We start from the raw sequence: 16,637 nt of genomic DNA, 5'->3' as shown, positions 1-16,637 counted from the left end.
TGGAATATTAGCCTTAAAAAGGAATGACATTCTGATACAGGCTACAACATGAACTAACCTTAACAATAGTATGCTGAGTGAAATAAGGACAAATGCTATATGATTTCACTCTTATGAGGTACCTAGAATTGTCAAATCCATAGAGACAGAAAGGAGAGCAGTGTTTGTCAGGAGCCGGGACAGCAGAGAATGGGAAGCTAATGTTAATGGATACAAACTTTTAAGTGCAGGTCGATGAAGAAGTTCTGGAGATAAACAGCACTGATGGCTGCATAACAGTGTGAGTGCACTTAATGCCACTGAACTGTACACCAAAAAATGGTTAAAATGGTGAATTTTATGATGTGAATATTTTACCACAATAAAAAAGGAGTAGCCCTGGCCGGTAGCGTGGTTGGTTGGAGTGTCATCCTCAGGCGTGGGGTTGCTGGTTTGACCCTCCATCAAGGCACATACGGGAGAGTGTCATCCCCAGGCGTGGGGTTGCTGGTTTGACCCTCCATCAAGGCACATACGGGAGAGTGTCATCCCCAGGCGTGGGGTTGCTGGTTTGACCCTCCATCAAGGCACATACGGGAGAGTGTCATCCCCAGGTGTGGGGTTGCTGGTTTGATTTTTGATCAAGGCACATACGGGAGAGTGTCATCCCCAGGCGTGGGGTTGCTGGTTTGATTCTTGATCAAGGCACATATGGGAACAAATCTATGTTCCTGTTTCCCTCTCTCTATTTTCTCTCTCTCTCTCTCCCCCTTCCTCTCTCTCCAAAAACAACAACAAAAAAATGTAAGTAGTAGGATTACAGTTGTCATATGCATTTCTGTATTTTCTAATCTTTTTTTTACAATGAGCAAGTATTCTATTTATGTTAGAAAATTATTTTTCAGAAAAAAGATTTTTTTAAGACTTTATTTATTCATTATAGAGAGATGAGAGAGAGAAAGAGGGGAGAGAAAAGTGGGAAGCAGCAGGAAGTGTCAACTCCCATATGTGCCTTAACCAGGCAAGCCCAGGATTTCGAACCGGTGATCTTGGGAATCCTGGTCAATGCTCTATCCACTGCGCCACCAAGGGCAGGCCAGAAAAAAGATTTTTTTAAAATGTGATTTTTAAACAATATGAACAAAATAAAAAGACAAACCACACAATGAGAGAACATATTCAACAATACATCTAAGGAGTTAATAACCAAAATTTATAAAGAACTTGTAAAACTGAACACCAGGAAGACAAACAATCTAATAAAAAAAATGGGCACAAGAAATGAATAGACACTTCTCCAAAGAGGACATACAGATGGCCAATAGGCAGATGAAAAAAATGTTCAACATCACACTAATCATTAGAGAAATGCAAATTAAAACCACAATGAGATACCACCTCACACCAGTCAGAATGGAGCTCATTAACAAAACAACACACAATAGGTGCTGGAGAGGATGTGGAGAAAAGGGAACCCTCCTGCACTGCTGGTGGGAATGCAGACTGGTGCAGCCACTGTGGGAAACAGTATGGAGAGTCCTCAAAAAATTAGAAATGGAACTGCCCTTTGACCCAGCCATCCCACTTATAAGAATACATCCCAAGAACACAATATCACCTACTGAAAAAAAGAAATGCACCCCCATGTTCATGGCACCATTATTCACAATAGTGAAGATCTGGAAACAGCCCAAGTGTCCGACAGTGGACGAGTGGATGAAAAAGAAGGAAATATTACATTTTGCAACAATATGGATGGACCTGTAAAATATTATGTTGAGTGAAATAAGCCAGGCAGAGAAAGAAAAATATCATATGACCTCATTCATATGAGGAATCCAAGGAACAATGTGAACTGAGGACAGAATTAAACCTGAAGGGAAGGGAGGAGGGAGCTGTTGGGAGGGGAGGAGGGAGATGTTGAGGGGAATATGGGGGCGGGGGGATGCTTTTGGGGAGACACTAGAATCTATGTAAACACAATAAATAAATAAATTTTAAAAATGTGTCACATGCCTTCTAGAATGCAGCTCTGGACAGGGTGGGGCACGAGATAGATTTTTAAGAAATATATTAGGTTAAGAATTTATATTCTAAGCCAGACAACACCACATAAACATAACATAGAAAGGGAAATGGGAAAAAAATTATAGAGACATAAGATATATCAGAGAAATTGTATCATTTTCATGTGCAGCAAGGCATGTGAATAGCATATGTGGGAACTCCCAATTATTTTGAAAGATCTGAAGAAACTGTATTGTTTTTGAAAATCCCAGAAGCTTTGTGCTAGAAAAGTTTTAATACAGTAAACTGTTTGGTGGCATGTTTTTCATAGTCTAGCTACATATTATGGAGATCAATCTAGAATAGATGGACTGGAAATTGGAGATCTGACAAACTTGCTCAGGCTTTGACAGGTCATCTCATTTTTCTTAGACCTATTTACTCAGCTGTAAAATGAAGGGGCTGGTCCTGATAACACATAATGTCATTTCCTAAGGTTTTATGACACTGAAAACTAAGCTTGAAATAACTTTATTATTAAAATTGTTTAAGTAAACTCTAAATGATATTTGTTCTGAATATGTTGTGTTAATTACTGGAATATACAGCATGTTCGTAAAGTCATGGTGCACTTTTGACCGGTCATAGGAAAGCAACAAAAGACAATAGAAATGTGAAATCTGCACCAAATAAAAGAAAACCCTCCCAGTTTCTGTAGGATGATGTGGCAGCATGTGCACATGTGCAGATGATGACGTAACACCATGTATACAGTGGAGCAGCCCACGGCCATGCCAGTTGAGATGTGGACGGTACAGAGGAAAGTTCAGTGTGTTCTGTGGCTTGCTAAATTCGAATCCATGACCAAAGTGCAACGTGAATATTGGCACGTTTATAACGAAGTGCCACCACATAGGAATAACATTACTCAGTGGGATAAGCAGTTGAAGGAAACTGGCAGTTTGGTGGAGAAACCCCGTTCTGGTAGGCCATCAGTCAGTGACGAGTCTGTAGAGGCTATACGGGATAGCTACCTAAGGAGCCCTAAAAAATCTGTGCGTGAGCTCACTTAAAACTGCACTGAATAGCTCTGAAACTGGGAGAGTTTTCCTGTGACCGGTCAAAAGTGCACCATGACTTTATGGACCACTGTATATCTAGTATACTCAACTTCCAACTGACAATGTTAGTTGATATTTGTTGTAGTACTGGTATTTTAAAATATGAGAAACAAAATATATAATAAATTAACTTAAGAAATAACATAGTTGTACAGCAAACACTCCTTTGAACATTTGGAAATTGGGTATGTTAGATAAAAATTCACTGTTTATAAGGTTAAGCTGTTTGAAACTTGTATGTCCTAAAACTTTATTTAACTTTATTGATGGGCAATATAATAATATAATCTGAAACATGACTGGCCACTGTCAAAATGACAGGGAAGGCATTTATCTTTGATGTTCTAATGCTCTGATACTAATAATTTCCTTTAACTTTGTTCATTTCCATTCCGGAAAACAAAAATCTTGTAAAATTAGTTTTACATATGGACTTAATATCTTTATTAAACAAAGGGTGTGGTACAGCTCCCACCATGATTCAATTTCCCTCTCTCTTTCCCTCCGAGTCCCTTTTCTGTTTCTTCGTCTGCCTTCTTTATCCCTCCACTTTCACGTCTCTGGGCTCCATTTCATTACACTATTCCTCTCTACTGTGTTAGGATGGGAATTACAGGGGTCCTCGGGTTATGACAGTTCTGTTTCTATGACAGTGACATAACCTGAATTTTGCTGTAAGTCGAAACACACCCTAGTCTAAGTCACTTACCTATCTTAACACAGTTGTAAAATCATAATCTAGAACATAAAAACACAACTAAGCCACAGAAAAAGGAAAAGGACATAAATATATTGTACTGAACTAATAGAAAAAATGATAGAAGATCAATGTTAAAAAAGTTCTTTACCTTTATTCCTGTGGTTGGCTTGCACACTGGAAGGGGCATTGCAAGGTGGGAGAGAGTGACCTATTGGGAGGAGGAAGCTGGAGAGGCAGGAGAACCTGCAGAAGGTGCTGGAGATACTGGGTCAGGTGAATCAGGATTAGCTAAGGGGCATGCAGGAGACGCTGGAGATGATTCTACCTGCGCTACAGGTGTTTCATCTCTTGCAGGCTTCTCTACTTCTTAAAGAATTGTTCCAGGCTAGTCTGGAAGGTTGATGACTTCTTCTCTTCCAAGATCTGCCTACATGTAGCACTGCGAGGCATCCATAACAGCTCTGTAGACCTCACTGAATCTGTCATCACTGGGGTCCTCAGCCTGAAATTGTGCCAACCCATCCTCTACCTTAGAAAAACCTCTGCCAAACCCTTGTTAGTAAATCTCTTGGGTTCTGGGGTTTCTATCTCTTCCTCTTCAATCAGCTGCTTCTCCAGCTGAGTGAGGTCCTCAGCAGACAGCTCCTCTCCATGGAGTGAGCATGGTAAACTCGAAACATTGCATGTCAAGACTGTCTACCTGAGGACCCCCTGTATTAGAATAATTAGAGAAGACTGGCCATGTAATAAGCAGCAGATACTGGGTATTTGTGGAGCGGTGAGAAAGAACAACTTAAACTTGGCCTAGATTCTCCAAGTCAGTCCAGACTCCACATGTGGTACTTGCCTTATAGAAAAAAGAAAAAGAGTAAGAAGTCCAGATCCTTATGCTTTCAAGTTGCTAAAAAGCAGCTTCTACCTCTCTACCTCTCACCACCCTGCTTCACACTGCAGAAGCAAAGGTATAAAGAAGAGGGGAGAATAGGTAAAACAGAGCATGTAAAAAAAGAAGTTTTAATATACAGGATGGAGCAAAAGTATGTTTACAGTTGTGAGTATGAGAAACAGAGTATTCTTGTATTGTTATTCATTAATTATTGTATTATTTTCCATACAAACAACCATAAACATACTTTTGCCCCACCCTGTATGTGCCTCATGTGTTTTAATATTTTCAGTGTTACAGCTATATCTTTATTCTGTGCATTCTGTAGAATCTGCAATTTATTGAATTGATAAACTCTACACACATTAAATACATTTTAGACTGAGGGAAGTTACACATGTCATTTTTTATGAGACAAGATTTTCTTTTAAAAAATTCCTTATTTATTTTCTTTTTTCAGTGTGATCAGAGAATATGTTGGTAAGATTCTTTTTGTTTGTTTGTTTGTTTTAGGTGAGAGGAGGAGAGATAGTGAGGCAGACTCCCACATGCACCCCACTGGGATCCACCCCACAACACCATCTGGGGCTGATGCTTGAATCAATCGAGCTATCCTTAGCAACTGGGGTCATGCTCAAACCAGTTGAGCCACAGGCTATGGAAGGGGAAGAGGGAGGAGAGGGGGAAAGGGATGGGGGGAGAAGCAGATGGTCGCTTCTTCTGTGTGCCCTGAAAGGGAATCAAACCCAAGATGTCCATACGCTGGGCTGACATTCTATCTACTGAGCCACCAATCAAGGCCGTGTTGGTATGATTTCAATGTTTTTGAATTTATTGAGGCTAGTTTTGTGACCCAACATCTGGTCTATCCTTGAGAATGTTCCCCACACACTGGAGAAGAATGTTCTGGGATAAATGGTTCTGTAAATGTCAACCATGTTCATTTGGGTTAATGTGTCATTTAAAGCTACTATTTCTTTATTGATTTTCTGTTTGCACAATCTGTCTAGAGCTGACAATGGAGAATGTTTTTGCCAGTTTCTCCCTTTAGGTCTGTATTAAGCAACTATGATTTATATATTTCAGTGTTCCCTGATTGAGTATATATATATATATATTAAGAACTGCTGCCATTTGCAACAACTTTATTATGTTTAGTGAAATACGTCAGTCAGAAAAAGCTAAGAACCATATGATTTCACTCTTATGTGGGATATAAAACTGAAACTCATAGCCACTGACAACAGTGTGGTGCTTATCAGAGTGAGGGGGTTGGGGTTATTAAAGGGTAAAGTGACTCTCAACATATGTACCCTGATTTATTAATGTCACTGCATTAAATTTAATAAATAAATAACAAAACAAAACAAAACAAAAGGGTAAAGTGAGCCAAATGTGTGGTGACAGAGCTGACTTGACTTTGGTGGTGGGTACACAATGCAATATATAGATTATGTATCATAGAATTGTACACTTGAAACCTATTGACCAGTGTTCACCCCTCAAAATAAAAAAACACATGAAAATGACCCTTTTATTCTAAACATTTCCATTTTCTGCTTTGTAAATGGGAGATTTTGGAGTGGTGGTAGTTAGAAAGGTGGGTGAAGAGGCAAAGAAATGAGAAAATAAAGGAAACAGGAAGTTTTCTTCTCTGCCCAGGCAGCATATACCCAACATAGCACTGGTTCTTTACAGACACTGTACAAACTTTGTGTTCTAATTTGCAAAAAATGACTAAAAGCAGCCATTTGAGTAGCAAAAAGAGAGGCCAATGCCCTTGCATCCTGGGGGGGGGGGGGGGTGCATATTGAACTGCCATTGCCTCCGGCTCTGGCTCGAAACACGTTGCTCTGCATATTAATGCTCCTCTAAGTGAGAGATGTGTCTGTTTTCTTCACCCTTGTCATCCCCAGGATCAGTACAGAGCATGATTCAGTAAGTATTCAATGAAGGAAGACCTAAAACAAGGTAGATCTTTATGATTTTCCATTGGAATTAATGATTTAATTAAAGGACAGTGTGATTACCTTTTGATGATTTGCTTGGCTATTATATGGCTTCTAATTAATAATATTTAGAGTCATAAACACCTGAAAAGGAGCTTAAAGACCTTTAATCGACCTTCTCATATTATAGATGAGAAAATTAAGGCTTAGTTAAGTGGCAGGAAAGTGGAAGATTCCTCACTGAAAACATGGTTCTATGACTACCATATTAAGGCTCTTTTCTTTCCTGTCATGCTCTTTTTGAGATGATCACAGTAATGAATGGAGACTTATTTTAATTTTATATTTATATGCTACTATACAGCTATTGTGTCTATTGTCATCTTTTGGAATAACAGCAGGTGTTGCAGCTAAACTTTGTATCAATTGTGAAAACACTCATCATGTCATAGGTGTTGGAGGGGGAAGAGAGGACTGGATCAAAGAAGGTGAAGGGATTAGCCAAAAAATAAATACATAACACACAAAGCCAGACAGCAGAGTGGGAACAGTCAGACAGAAAGGGGGTTTCAGGTAGGGGGAAGAAGGAAAAGGGGAAGGAATGGGGGCCAAAAGAAACTTTGCTTGAGGTGGAGCAGGGCCTGATGTAGTGTGTAGATAGTTATATTGAGTTGTACACTTGAAACCTGTATGGTTTGGTGAACTATGTCAACCAAATAAATTAAAATATAAATTAAATTAAAAAACTACATGCCATATTTGAGGACCCTAATAATGAAGATTAGGATGGGAGGTCTGGTTCTTATGAGAAACTAAGCAGTACTAGCTCCCCGACTCTCTGGGCTGTGTGCCCTAGTACAGCTCCTCTGCATATTTGGGCTAGCTGCCTTAGCCTTAGTTCCTAGGCACTTTCAGGTCAGCCGCTCAGAAGACTACCTTTCTGGGTTTAGGTTAGCTAGCTCAGGAAGTGGACATCACTACACCAATGTGATGGTTGATGTAATATTGGCCCCATGCCGCTATTGTCCCTAAGTCCTATATCTACCCACGCTGGTGCTGCTAGAGAAGGAAGACGGGAGACATCAGAATCCAGGACACTGGAGACTGAGACCGAGGAGATGAGGATGGAGCATTAGAAGCAGAAGTAACAGCAGCAGCAGCAGGAGCATCAGAAGCAGAAGTAACAGCAGCAGCAGCAGGAGCATCAGAAGCAGTGAGCTGAGGCAGCAGTAAAGCATTAGAAGAGGTACCGCCCTGCCTCCAGCCCCTCCTGCTTCCCTTCACCGTGGGAGTCTCACCGCCTGAGTCACCCTCGTGGAGCAGGTGTGCCCGACACCACATCATTTGTACATGTAGACATGATCAAAGTAATTTATGTTAAATACACAAGCTGAGAAAAGCTGTAATAAATAATGGTGGATATTTTAAAATAAAAAAATAAGGGCTAATCAATTTTACATCTGTTGATAATGATCACGAAGTGGTTCCTTCTACCCTGCAAAGTTTTCACTGAAAATAACAGGAAATGACTCAAATCATAGATATTATCAGACTAAAAGTAGAAAAGGAAACAAAATAAGATAATGTTATATTTTAGAATGCTATACTTAAATTCATGTTTTAAAAGAGTTCCTTAGAAGAACTTGGGTGATGAGCAGTCAGTGATTTCAATAAGCACTGTAACATTAACTCCATTTCATAAATTTTGTTTAGTTACCAACACTGTGGAAATCATCTTTAAATTAACACTTATTGAGTTCACGTGCTGACATATATATTTCTTAAAATAAACTTGAGTCTTTTAAAAATGTGTTTTATAAAGATCACGAACAGGCATTTAAAAGACATGCATTCAGCATGAATTATTCAGTTAGCAGGAAATTAGTTTAATATTTTCACTTTTACATATAATTTAAGATGAACATTATTCTTATAAATGAACTAAAATATTAAAATAAAGCCTTAAGTTAAACTTTAAAAAATTCACTTTAGAGAGAAGAGAGAGAGAGAGAAAGAAAGAAAGAGAAGGGGGGAGGAGCTGGAAGCATCAACTCCCATATGTGCCTTGACCAGGCGAGCCCAGGGTTTCCAACCGGTGACCTCAGCATTCCAGGTCGATGCTTTATCCAGTGTTCCACTACAGGTCAGGTTTAAGTTAAATTTTGTTTCAAATTATATTTCTATAGATTACCTAACACCTAAATGATATAACATTATATAATATATAATGTATATACATGTAATATTATATTATATAAATTCATATTTCCATATTATTTTAAAGTGCCAAATAAAGACAGACAAAACAAACAATATCCCAAGGAATGCAAGCGGTAAAACAGGCAATACTAAATTAATCATTTTAGCTTAAAATGAATGTATAGTCATTTCCAAATATTCAAAGCTCTAGATTTTGTGATAATATAGAGTTGATTCTCATTATTCATGGATTCTGTATTTGTAAATTCACCTACTCGTTTAAAATTTGCCTGTAATCCCAAGATAATTCTTGTGGGCTTTTGAGATCATTTGCAGACCTGTGTAGGGTGATTGAAAATCTGAGTTGCTCAACATGCACATTTTCAGCTAAGCTCAAAGGAGGCAACACAAGTATCCGTGTGGTCTAAGTATCACGTTTTTCACTTTTGTGCTTTTTGTTGGTGGTGTCATTATTTAAAATGGCCCCTGAGCATAGTGCTAAAGTGCTGTCTAGTGGTTTTGTGTGTGTGTGTGAGATGTGTGATAGAGCCAGAAGAGACAGAGAGAGGGACAGATAGGGATAGACAGACAGAAACGGAGAGAGATGAGAAGCATCAATTCCTTGTTGTGACACCTTAATTGTTCATTGATTGCTTTCTCATATGTGCCTTAACCGGAGGGCTACAGCAGACCGAGTGACCCCTTGCTCAAGCTAGTGACCTTGGGCTCAAGCTGGTGAGCCTTGCTCAAACCAGATAAACCTGCACTCAAGCTGGTGACCTCAAGGGTTTCAAACCTGGGTCTTCCGCATCCCAGTCTGACGCTCTATCCATTGTACCACCGCCTGGTCAGACAAAGTGCTATCTAGTGTTAATTAAGTACAAGAAGGTTATGATGTACCTTATGGAGAAAACACATGTTAGATTAGCTTCCTCTTCTTTCAGGCATGGGTGATAGTTCTGTTGATCATGAGTTCTATGTTACACATGACCAATGATATGTTTTCTCTTTTTTTACCCTTTTTTATTTTTAAATTACAGTTGATGTACAGTATTATATTAGTTTCATGTGTACAACCATGCGATTAGATATTTACATAACTTACAAAGTGATCACCCCGATAAATCTAATACCCATCTGACAGCATGTCGTTATTAGTTATTACAGTATTAATATTCCCTATGCTGTGCTTTACATCTCTGTGACTGTTCCGTAACTACCAATTTGTACTTCTTTATCACTTTACCCTTTTCATCTATCCCTCTAACCCCTCTCCTGTCTGGCGACTGTCAAAATGTCAAAATGTTCTCTGGATCTATGAGTCTGTTTCTGTTTGTTTTTTTTTGAGTTCACATATAAGTGAAATCATATGGCATTTGGCTTTCTCTGTCTGACCTATTTCCCTTAGCATAATACCTTCTAGGTCCATCCATGTTGTTGAAGATGGCTAGATTTCATTCTTTATGTGATTGAATTATATTCCATTGTATATATGCATCACTTTTTTATCCATTTTTTTATTGATGGATACTTAGTTTGCTTGGCTATTGTAAATTATGCTTCAATGAACATGTGGATGTATATGCCTTTTTGATTTAGTGTTTTGGGTTTCTTTGGATAAATACCCAGAAGTGGAATGGCTGGGTCCTTCTTTGTCTCTTGTTATAGCTTTTGTTTTAAAGTCTATTTTGTCAGGTATATGTATTGCTACCCCAGTTTTATTTTGGTTTGTTTTGTTTCTGTTTTATGAGATATCTTTTTCCTTCCCTTTTCTGTGTCTTTCCATCTCAAGTGAGTCTCTTATAAATAGCAAATGTAAGGTATTGTTTTGTTACTCATTCAGTCACCCTATGACTTTTGATTGAAGCATTCAATCCATTTGCACTTAAAGTAATTGTTGCTATAGATGTATTTATTGACATTTTATTATTCATATTTTTAATCTTTTTTCTTCTTTGTAAAGAAGGCCCTTTAATATTTCTTATAATATTGATTTAGTAGTGATGTATTCCTTTAGCATTTTCTTCTCTGGGAAGCTCTTTATATGTCCTTTGATTCTAAATAATTGTTCTGCTGGGTTATCTTGGTTGTAGGTCCTTGTTTTTGCTCAAACCAGATGAGCCCACACTCAAGCTGGCAACTTCAGGGTCTCGAACCTGGGTCCTCCACATCCCAGTCTGATGCTCTATCCACTGTGCCACCGCCTGGTCAGGCAGGTCCTTGTTTTTCATCACTTTGAATATTTCGTTCCAATACTTTCTGGCCTGCAAAGTTTCTGTTGAGCAGTCAGCTGACAGTCTTATTGGATCTCCCTTGCAGGTAAATGCTTTTCTCTTCGTGCTTTTAAGATTCTTTGTCTTTACCCTTTGGCATTTTAATTATGATGTGCCTTAGTGTGGGCCTCTTCAGGTTTATGTTGTTTGGGACTCTGTGCTTCCTGGACTTGTATGTCTATTGCCTTCACCAAATTAGAAAAGTTTTCTGTCATTATTTTTTCAAATAGGTTTTCAACTTTTTCCTTTCTCTGTTCTCCTTCCAGTATTCCCCATGATACAAATGTTGGTACTCCTGAAGTTGTTCCAGAGTCTCCTTACACTGTACTCATTTGTTTGAATTCTTCGTAATCTTTTTGCTTTTCTAATTGGGTGTTTTCTGCTTCCTTATATTTCAAATTGCAGATTTGATTCTCTGCTTCATCTTCTCTGCTGCTAACTCCCTGTAATATACTCTTCATTTTAGTTAGTGTAGTCTTCATTTCTGACTGGTTCTTTTTTATGGTTTCCATGTCCTTTTTCATACTGTTGTAGTTCTCACTAAATTTATTGAACATTCTTTTTTTTTTTTTTTTTTTTTTTTTCATTTTTCTGAAGCTGGAAACAGGGAGAGACAGTCAGACAGACTCCCGCATGCGCCCGACCGGGATCCACCCGGCACGCCCACCAGGGGCGACGCTCTGCCCACCAGGGGGCGATGCTCTGCCCATCCTGGGCGTCGCCATATTGCGACCAGAGCCACTCTAGCGCCTGGGGCAGAGGCCACAGAGCCATCCCCAGCGCCCGGGCCATCTTTGCTCCAATGGAGCCTCGGCTGCGGGAGGGGAAGAGAGAGACAGAGAGGAAAGCGCGGCAGAGGGGTGGAGAAGCAAATGGGCGCTTCTCCTGTGTGCCCTGGCCGGGAATCGAACCCAGGTCCTCCGCACGCTAGGCCGACGCTCTACCGCTGAGCCAACCGGCCAGGGCTGAACATTCTTATAACCATTGTTTTTAACTCTAGCAAAGATCTGGAAACAGCCCAAGTGTCTGTCAGTGGACGAGTGGATTAAAAAGCCTTGGTACATATATACTATGGAATACTACTCAGCCATAAGAAATGATGACATCGGATCATTTACAACAACATGCAGATGGACCTTGATAACATTATGCTGAGTGAAATAAGTAAATCAGAAAAAACTAAGAACTATATGATTCCATACATACGTGGGACATAAAAATGAGACTCAGAGACATGGACAAGAGGGTGGGGGGGGAGAAGGAGGGGGTTGGGGGAGGGGAGGGCACAAAGAAAACCAGTTAGAAGGTGACAGAAGACAATTGGACTTTGGGTGATGGGAATGCAGCATAATCAAATGTCAAAATAACCTAGAGATGTTTTCTCTGAACATATGCACCCTGATTTATCAATGTTACCCCATTAAAATTAATTAAAAAATAATAAACATAACATTAGTGAAGGATCTCAATACTATAAATAATAATTGTCAATAAATTTACTTCTTTTGGTATAAATAGAGACATATGGTGTTTCCTTAAAAAACTATATTAGAGGAAATGAAGTTTTACCTTTGGAATCTGATCCAAATTTAATAAGTGCAGATCCTCCCTTGACTATACTTTGTATAAGGGAAAAAAAAGAACTTTGAATATGTTGTATATATGAATATAGACTGATGAAAGTAATTTTCATATGAGGCTTGTAGAAACTAATCTTGTTACTTTGAAATTCCACCATATATTGGTGTTAAATAGTTTGTTTAGATTGGAAAAAGAAATCTGTAAATAGCCATAATGTGTCAGTTCTGTGTTGGGCCGATCAGAGGATGATACTAGCAGTCAGGTTGTGCATGAGAAGATCAGAAAGGCTTTCCAGCAAGAGGAAGGAGGCAGAGGTCAAAGTCAGAAAGTGGGAATTCCACACTCCCCAAACTACTGCTTCCTCTCGACTCTCATTGCCATGATATTACTTCAACCAGAGTCTTATTTCATAGTCCTCCCTTAATTCTCCCTCCTCTTCTTCCATTTCTCATCACCTATCAGATCCCATGGCTTCTATCACTGCTTGTAATATGTCCACAAACCCTGTACCACCCTTCCTGCCACAACACTGGTCTACAACTTACCTCGTACCTGTCACCACACTAATATCTCTCACCTTGAACACCACTTTTTGCTGGTTTCTAGCAGTAGAGTCATTCCTAAAAATGATCCTAGAAAATGAAAGGTTCCTATTGTTAACCTACATTTGAAAAACACAGTGTACATCACCTTCCTCTTGGCCAGCCATATTAGGATAAGAATGATATATTTCAGAGGTGCTCGTCCTGGACCTCTATTGTCACATAACAATTATCAATATCTGGTTACTCATGTTCCAGAAAACACGTTTTAGGAAACAACGGCTTGGAGTGTTTAAATGGTCTCTAAACTGCCCTCCATGCCTAACATTTCTCCTTTCCAATGCGTTTAGCATTCCACTGACATTAGTTTCTGTGAAGTGCTTAACTGGTTATATCATTCCTTTGCTCAGGAACCTGCAATGGCTCCCTGCTGACCTAACCAGTGATTAAGCACCAGGCTGTCCATAACATGCTACCAATATGCCTGGCTGTGCGGCATGGAAGAAAAGACATGAACTTTGGAATCAGATCCAGGTGCAAGTTCCAACTCTGTATCTGAAATACTGTAAAACCACAGGCAAGTCATTTATTGCTTTGAGACCTTTTTGCTCCTCTGCAAGTACAGGCAGTAATCACAGAGATGGGAGGATGTAGGGAGATAGTTTTTGTGAAAGTTTCTTACACTAATTATAGCACAGCACTGTCTGGTCCCACAGGTTATAAATCATTAGGCAGGTGGAGACTCTTCCATGCAGTAGTCACTTACTGTCTGCCTGTAGTAAGTGACCGATAATTGTCTAAATCAAAATCCCAGAGGGTCCCCTATCAGTGTCAATAAAAACTGATTATTAATGCAGTTCTCTGCCTTTGTCTGGGGGGACCCTTTATGGGTCTTGGAGGTACAGGAGCCAGCTGTCACAGCATATTTAACCTTTCAGGTGGAACTATGCCATTGGCCCTCGGTTCAGTGCGGTGTGCAGGACACAAGAATCAGCAGCAGGGCTTGGAAAGCAAATCCTGGATTCAAACACATGAAACAAAAGCCCATTACAAGAGACAGAAAGCACTCTTTTTAGATTTAGACACTTTTGAAAGTGTTTCTGATTTATTTGATAGCCCCACAAGAAGAAAATACAAGGTCCTCAGTATGTCTAAGAGGGGAAGGGGATTTTTGTTTGATTTGCTCACTAGTGTAGCCTAAGGGCCTGGAATAATGTCTTGCATGCAGTGGGTGCTCAGTTAATATACAATGTGGATGGATGGATAAATAAATGAATGCACTAATGAAATAGGCCATGGCTTGCATCTTCTGTATGTTCTAGCATAGGGCTGAGTATACAGAAGATCTTTAATAAATACTTGACTAGCTAAATATATGGATTCATAGATACTCCAGCCAGTCAAGGGCACTTAATAATGTACCTTAAACTAAATATTATTTCAGCATATATCTACTTTATAAAATATTGTTATATATTATCTTTATTCTCCGTATTCTTTTTTTTTAAATAGTACTTTGTTTTTTATGTTTCTACTTTATAAAATCTTTTTTTATATATATTATCATCATTCTCTCTTTTTTTAAAATTATATACCTATTTATTTATTTATTTTTTGTATTTTTCTGAAGTGAGAGCGGGAAGGCAAACAGACTCCTGCAGGCACCCGATTGGGATCCACCCGGCATGCCCACCAGGGGGCGATGCTCTGCCCATCTGGGGCGTTGCTCTGTTGCAACTGGAGCCATTCTAGTGCCTGAGGCAGAGGCCATGGAGCCATCCTCAGCACCTAGGAAAATGGAGCCTTGGCTGGGGGAGGGGAAGAGAGAGACAGAAAGGAGAGGGAGAAAGGTGGAGAAGCAGATGAGTGCTTCTCCTGTGTGCCCTGGCTGGGAATCAAACCTGGGACTTCTACACACCAGGCTGATGCTCTACCACTGTGCAAACCAGCTAGGGCTAATCGTTCATTTATTTCTATCCTCACAACAAGGGAGTGTCACAGCTTGAAAGTGGGTGAGGGTAAAAAATAAAATTAGGAGATTAAATAAATATTTTTAGACAAAGTAAAAAATTTTGTACAAAATTGATTTGAATATATTGAAGAAAATGAAGAAAAAGCAACTTAATTTTTTAAAAGACTGGAAGAGGATGGAGGATAAATGAGGCACAGGGTGTTACAACATGTGTAACAAATTTGTTTGGAAAGAATGTTATATTTATCCACTCATGTTTTTCCCCTGAAGCACTCCACTCTCAGTTTTTTAAACTATCATTCCCTTATGAAGGAAGACTAGCCAGATTCCTCCTTCGGAGTTCCCAGAACCAAGGCTCAGTACAGTTAATGATCTACATATAAGAGATCAATCCAGGGGTGGGACCAAGCCGCCTGGGTATGCCGGAGTAAATATAGTTGTGGGATGTAAAGTGAGCCTGACACATTCAGAGAACATGAAATGGGTAATTTAGCTGGAATGAAGAGGGTATGTAGGAAAGTCATAAGAAAGCAAGTTAAAGAAATACATGAGATAGGTTATGGAGTACCTTAAGAATTTAGATTTTTATCCACATCAGTCACTTTGAAATTATTATTAAAGCAATAAAATGTTGCCTGGCCTGTGGTGGTGCAGATGGAGCATCGACCTGGAACGCTGAGGTCGCCGGTTCAAAACCCTGTGTGTTGCCTCCTGAGGCAAACCTTACAACAAAGCAACAAACAAGCAATGAACAACTAAAGTGAAGCAACTAGAAGTTGATAGTTCTTGCTTCCACCCCTGTAAAATCAATCAATAAAAAATATATATATTTTAAAAAGCAGTAAAATCATTTTTAAATAAGAAATCGGCCCTGGCCGGTTGGCTCAGTGGTAGAGTGTCGGCCTGGCGTGCGGGGGACCCGGGTTCGATTCCCGGCCAGGGCACATAGGAGAAGCGCCCATTTGCTTCCCCCCTCCCCTCTTTCCTCTCTGTCTCTCTCTTCCCCTCCCACAGCCAAGGCTCCATTGGAGCAAAGATGGCCCGGGCGCAGGGGATGGCTCCTTGGCCTCTGCCCCAGGCGCTGAAGTGGCTCTGGTCACGGCAGAGCGACACCCCGGAGGGGCAGAGCATCGCCCCCTGGTGGGCAGAGCATCGCCCCTGGTGGGCGTGCCGGGTGGGTCCCGGTCGGGCGCATGCGGGAGTCTGTCTCACTGTCTCTCCCCATTTCCAGCTTCAGAATTTAAAAAAAAGAAAAAAAAAAAAAAAGAAATCTTATATGAAATGTCAATATACAAGAAAAAATTAAAAAGAGGTGGTTTCTCCAATTGAAACTGTTCCTCCTTGCGCTCAGCCTCTGAGAAGAGTTTGAAATTGAAAAAAATATGAAACCAGCAGGAGGTGCGACTGACTGTCAGGGCTCCGGGGACG

General features: G+C 39.8%; 1 protein-coding gene across 5 annotated transcripts in view; it reads right to left on the bottom strand.

Annotated features, from left to right (window-relative positions):
* Window positions 1-16,637, bottom strand: part of CCDC146 (coiled-coil domain containing 146) — a 194,783-nt gene that overhangs the window by 100,454 nt on the left and 77,692 nt on the right. The gene's annotated exons all lie outside the window — the stretch shown is intronic.

The sequence above is a fragment of the Saccopteryx leptura genome, chromosome 12, assembly GCF_036850995.1.
Source record: "Saccopteryx leptura isolate mSacLep1 chromosome 12, mSacLep1_pri_phased_curated, whole genome shotgun sequence".
NCBI classification, from domain to species: Eukaryota; Metazoa; Chordata; class Mammalia; order Chiroptera; family Emballonuridae; genus Saccopteryx; species Saccopteryx leptura.
Note: the sequence above shows the minus strand (reverse complement) of the source record. Positions and strands in the feature narration are given on the sequence as shown.